The sequence below is a fragment of the Grampus griseus genome, assembly GCF_964374135.1.
Source record: "Grampus griseus genome assembly, chromosome: 6".
Lineage (NCBI taxonomy): Eukaryota > Metazoa > Chordata > Mammalia > Artiodactyla > Delphinidae > Grampus > Grampus griseus.
The window spans coordinates 28741955-28747961 of record NC_139000.1 but is presented as its reverse complement, the minus strand read 5'-3'; the positions used below and the strand labels follow the sequence as shown (position 1 = coordinate 28747961).

The following is a 6007-nucleotide window of genomic DNA, read 5'->3' as shown; positions in this document are numbered from 1 at the left end:
GACTGGTTTCTCATAGTATAATAGCTTGTTGCTGTTGTTTCCAGAAAGACAAGAAAGTCTATATGCTAACAGGCCCCTGTTGTCCAGCTACCATACCAAGTCTTGGATGGAGATGTACAGATCACATAATAGGGGCCCATTGCTAACAGAAAACAAATCAGAAGCACAGAAAGATTCCTCAAAAGAGGGAGCAGTACTTGTCTTTTTTTTTTGATACTGTCATTGGTTATGTTTCAGGCTCATTTATTTACTTATTTTATTAGTGTTATTTTACCCTTTTTCCAAGATTCACCAAGAATTATCATTTGCCCATATTTGCTTAGTCTTTCTTTTTTTTCTTTTGCTGAATCATATGCTATTAAGTTGCAGATATCATGACACTGGACCCCTAAATATTTCAGCACACATTCCCTAAGAACAGTGACTTTCTCCTACATAAACACAATGTCATTATCACACCTGAGAAATTCAAGTGTCTGAATGATATCTAAAGTAAAGTACAATGTATATTCAGTTTTCCCTAACTGTCCCCAAAACGTCATTCTAGAGCTGTGTTCTTATTTTTTTAGGCAGGAATGACAGTTCCTACGTTGTACTTGGTTGTCACATCTCTTTAGTCTCCCTTAGTCTACAAAGTCCTCTCATCCTTTTTCACACTCTGAATATGTCTAATTATTCCCCAGTGACTGGATTCAACAATCATTGCTGGGAGCGGGGTGGGGGGCAGCCGTGCACCTCACTCTCACTCCATCTGGAGACAGACAGTTTGTTCCAGCATCACAGTTTGGTCACTTGGTTGAAGTGGTGTCTACCAGCTCTCTCCACTAGGAAAGGAACCTCTTTCTCTTTGCAGATAATAGTCATCTGTGAGATTACTGTGACTCCAATTTTTTCAACCCACCCAATCCTTTACAGTATTTCTCGTCCAGTTCAGGCTGCAGTTGAGGGACAGGTATCACCTTTAGTTGTCGTGTCTCTTTGGTCTCAGTCTGAAACTTCCACAGCCTTTCTTGGTCTTTTGAGACATTGATATTTTTGATATTTAAAACCTAAATCAGATCATATTCCCTTGGCTTAGAACGATCTCCTTTACCTCCTTCAGGCCTGAAGAATGCTCAGGGGAGGCAGTCGACCAGTTATTCAACACCTACTGTGCACCTGCTAGATTCTAGACACGGCCCTGGCACTGGGATGTGGCAGCAGGCAACACAAACACAAAGCCGGCCCTTCTCGAACATGAAGTTCTGGGGAGAAGAGGGACACAGCCACCACACGAGCATTCAGGTAACAATGCGGGAGGTCAAGGAGGTGTAGCACCTCAGAGAACATAAGGCAGGAAGGGAAGGATGAGGCGGGGGTGTGGGGGGAAGGGAGGAACTGTATTTTTTGTTTTTTAAAAAATATTTCATTTATTTATTTATTTTGGGGGGCTGCATTGGGTCTTCGTTGCTGCACACAGGCTTTTCTCTCTAGTTGCGGTGAACAGTGGCTACTCTTCATTGCGGTGCGTCGGCTTTTCATCGTGGTGGCTTCTCTTGTTGCGGAGCACAAGCTCTAGGCGCACGGGCTTCAGTAGTTGTGGCGTGCAGGCTCAGTAGTTGTGGTGCAGGGCTTAGTTGCTCCACGGCACGTGGGATCTTCAGGGATCGAACCCGTGTCCCTTGCATTGGCAAGCGGATTCTTTTCTTTTCTTTTTTGCTGTACGCGGGCCTCTCACTGTTGTGGCCTCTCCTGTTGAGGAGCACAGTCTCCGGACGCACAGGGTGAGCGGCCATGGCTCACGGGCCCAGCCGCTCCGCGGCATGTGGGATCTTCCCGGACCGGGGCACGAACCCGTGTACCCTGCATTGGCATGCGGACTCTCAACCACTGTGCCACCAGGGAAGCCCGCAAGCGGATTCTTAACCACTGGACCACCAGGGAAGTCCCAGGAACTGTTATAGAGTGGCCAGCAAAGTGACAGCTGGAGCAGAAACCTGTCAGCCTCATCCAGGATGAGCACCTCGATGCTGCTCAGGTGGAAGGAAGGGCAGTTGTGGAGGTGCTCGATGAGCCGGCCCGGGGTGGCGATGAGGATGTCAGGTGCTGCCCGAGGGCTGCTTCCTGAGACTTCACGTCCAGGCCGCCCACAGCCAGGCAGGTGGTGATGCTGCAGAACTGGGCCAGCTGCTTGGTGACGGAGTGCACCTGGATGCCCAGTTCCCGGGTGGGAACCAGCACCAGCACACGAGTCACCGGAGCCTGGCGGGGTTTGTAGATCAGACGCTCCAAGACGGGCAGGGCAAAAGCCGCAGTTTTACCTGTCCCTGTGGCTGCACAGGCACAGATGTCCTTCCCCAACACACCCACAGGTATGCATGCCTTCTGGATCGGTGTGGGCTCCTTGAAGCCCATGGCTGTGATGGCCTTCAGAAGAGGGCGGGAAAGGTTCATGTCCTGGAATGAGAGGTTTTCATCATACTGAGATGCATCTTCAAAAAATCCTCCTGCTTCCTGTCCTTTCTTCTTCCTCTGCTCCTTTACTTTGAGTGTATCTGCTTTGGTGAGGAGGTTCTCATCAGCTGACGAGTAGTCAGTCTCTGATTCTTCATCTTCTGTGGCTTCCTCATCTTTCCCTTCAAAGTCTTCCTGCTCCTCAGGTTCAGAGCCCTCCTTTGCTTCTTTCTCCTTCTCTAACTTCCCAGACTTGGCTTCTTTATCCTCTGTTTTCCTTTTCTTTCGAACTTTCTCAGTCTTCTCATCTAATGTCGTGGCTGCCCTCTTCTTCTTGAGCTGGCTTATGACGTCAGCCATGGCCCAGCTGCCATCGTACATCCCCTCCTTCTCAGTGAAAACAAAGTCAGGGTTGAAATCGGCACTGCGGTTCTTCTGCAAGGCTTTCTGCTCAGCACAATGGGCCCCTCCTCCTCCTCCTGGTCTTCGGAGTCAGTCTGGCTCCTCTGGCACGTCATCATCTTCGCCTATGGTCCCGATTAAACCCAGCTCCGCAAGCATGTCGCCGCAGCAGCCACTTCCGGAAACCAGCGTGGCGCGCTAGGCTCAGTACTTGTCTTTAGGCTCCCTCTCTCCTAAGACAATGTAGGTTACAAACTGCAAAGTCAAGAAGATCCAGTGCTTCCACCTTGTACTTAAGGGAGTTTGTCTTAACAGTCAGGGTCATGGCAGGAAATAGCACACCAAAGATTTTAAAAGAGTTCAGTGAAAGGTTAATTTATAGAGATGAATCTTGATTGAGGGAGAAAATACCCAAATAATAGCCAGATAGCAAAGATATTTGGTGATACAGTCTGGAAAAGTCAGCCTCCTAAAGCACATGGCATTGGAAAGAAGGCCACATAAAATACATATAGGTAAAAATGGGGATGGACCAGCACAGTCCACCCTTGTGTCATTTGTATTCCATTCTCATCCTTTTATTTAGATAAAAAGCTACCATATGCAGAACAAAGCAAACACACACTCTTGCGTGCCACTTTGTCATTGTCTTCCAACTGACTTGCCCTCCACTGGCTCTTCATCTGGTGCCACCAATGGTCATGACATCAATTTTCAGTGTCAGTATTGTCCATTCAGTCATTCAGTTTACATACACCAAAACCCAGAAGTCCATTCTGAGGGTTTGATTCTTGAGTCCAACCCTGCTACCAATTATTTTCTCTATCAGAATTCTACCAGAAAACATATTTCATCTTCAAAAGTTTAATTAAAGAGAGTACAAGAAAGGATAATTTATAGATGTATGGACAGGGCTAACGGAACCAATGAAGAATAATAAAATGCTCAGAGATTAGCAACTTCATGGAACATTAGTATCATTATATCTGAATGGGCAAGGGGAAGAAACAATGATTTGGAGCCTGTTGAGAGCAGGAGATGTCTGTCACAAAGACTAAATCTTAGGTAGATGAATACAGCCACTGACCAAACCATGACCTGGCAGAGAAGGAACAAAGGAAATAAATACCCAACCTCTTTCTTTTCCCACCTTCAAATCTCTGGCAATGCATGTCACTGACCAAAACCATATAGAAGCCAGAAATCAAGAGCACCTGGATGTTGTCTTTGGTAACATTTATTCTCACGGGTTGCAGAGCAGGGCAGAAAAGAATGGAAAGTGCATCGAGATTGCCATGCAGAGAAAACTAGCATTATCTTTAACTTGTCTCCTCTAAATTAAAAGTTAATCAATAATGTCTTCCAATTGGAAGTTGAACATAGTTATAAAGGTTTGGAACAGAAAATCTTACCACATAAGTAAATATCACCCTGGGTCCCAAAGGAACTCTGATGAGATTTTTCTTTTCTTTCCTTTTAAGTAACTAATTGCCTGATTTCCAATGCTTCTATCTCACTGAGACTCCAGAATGAAAAACAAAATGAGTAAAATATGGTTACCTATTGATTAGGCCATTAGACACATATTTCACAAGTTCCTCCTGTATAATCAACACAATGAAAGGCATTTAAAACTATATATTGAAATTATTTAATAGGAGATATTTGGTATTCCTCTAGGACAAAGAGAGAGGAATATAACATTGGAGAAAAAAAAAGTTGGGAAGGCTATTATCCAAAAATCAATCAAAATGTTCAAAATTACATAAGGGAAAAGTCTCACTTGTTTTCAGAATGACAAATCTGTGCTGCTTCAGTAATGGCTACAAAAGTCAGATGCTTGCTTTGCTCTAGTAGGGAAACATCCATCATGAGGCTTAATACCCTCATGTGTACTTTCTCAAAAGCTTTGCTAATGCCTGCTGATTTACCTGCAATACATTTTCCAGAAACTGTTGAGTAAAATGACAACATATATATTTAGTTTCACACTTCAGCCTGTCCAATTAGCAGTGTTTGCAGTACCAGCTGTGAGCCCAGGAGAGGATTTAATTTTAAGTACAGCAGTCTAGTTAACAACAACAAAACAAAACAAAACAAAACAAAACACTGAGCCATGAATTTGCCAAGTGTTAGTTTCCAATCATTTGTTTCTGAGAAATAGCTTTTTATTGCTATTATTGAAAATTGCTCAAAGAACTAGCACATGAAATTTTGTGTAGAAGAGGCATGAGGCAGGCTGCTGTGGTAGCCACCATAACTGGTAATGTGATAATTACCAGGATGTCTCTAGCAGACTCCCTACTCTCACTTAACCTTGGTTCAATCATCTGAACAATGCAAGTCCTTCCATGCTCATTTTCATTGATTATGAAATGAGATTAAAGAGCCTTTGAAAACAGTAAAGTCATCTAAAATACTAAAACATGGGGGGAAAAAAGGAAGAAGAAAGACGGCCTTTTATACAAAAAGAAAGCAACCTGGTAGATTTTCTCTTCTTCACTTAATATTTAGGCAAAATGTAAATACTAACTGCTACTTGGGGAATATATTGGAAGGCAAAAGATGGTACCAGAGGCAGTACTATTCAAAGGTATGTATTAATTTAGAGATACCAAAGGAGTTTATGAAGTCTAGTCTTGGAAATATTTAAAAGGTGACCAGAAAGTCATCTATTCTGAGTAATATTGACCAAGGACAGGAAATATTTCTAACAATTTTTTTTACTATCTATGGCAGAGATATAATAATAAAAAATATCTAAGTGATAGTAGATTAAAATTGTCTCTATAGAGTGTGGTTTTAAAAAAGCATAAATATTAAATCTGATAATCTTTTCCTTTAAAATTAATTTTAGGGTCCAACTACAGGAAAGAGAAAGTAGAACCACAAAAACAAAATATTTGAGAGAAAATGAATTTAAAAAGTATCAAAACCCAACTGAAATAACTATATAAATATATAATGAAACAGTTATGATAGGAAATAGTTTTATTACTGACAAAAAATATATAAATATATAAATATATAATGAATATATATATAAATAATATATATAAATATATAATGAATATATATAAATATAATAAATATATATATAAAATATAAATATAATATATATATTGAATATATATAAATATATAATGAAACAGTTATGATAGGAAATAGTTTT

The 6007-nt window shown here is 41.7% G+C and overlaps 1 pseudogene across 1 annotated transcript; it reads right to left on the bottom strand.

The window, feature by feature from the left end:
- Positions 1-1136: 1136 nt before the first annotated feature.
- On the bottom strand, positions 1137-2994 carry LOC309824123 (putative ATP-dependent RNA helicase DDX27; annotated as a pseudogene). The gene is made up of 2 exons: positions 1907-2994; positions 1137-1244 (listed from the first exon to the last, which is right to left on the bottom strand). The product of its transcript is annotated as a putative ATP-dependent RNA helicase DDX27 (transcript).
- Positions 2995-6007: the final 3013 nt, after the last annotated feature.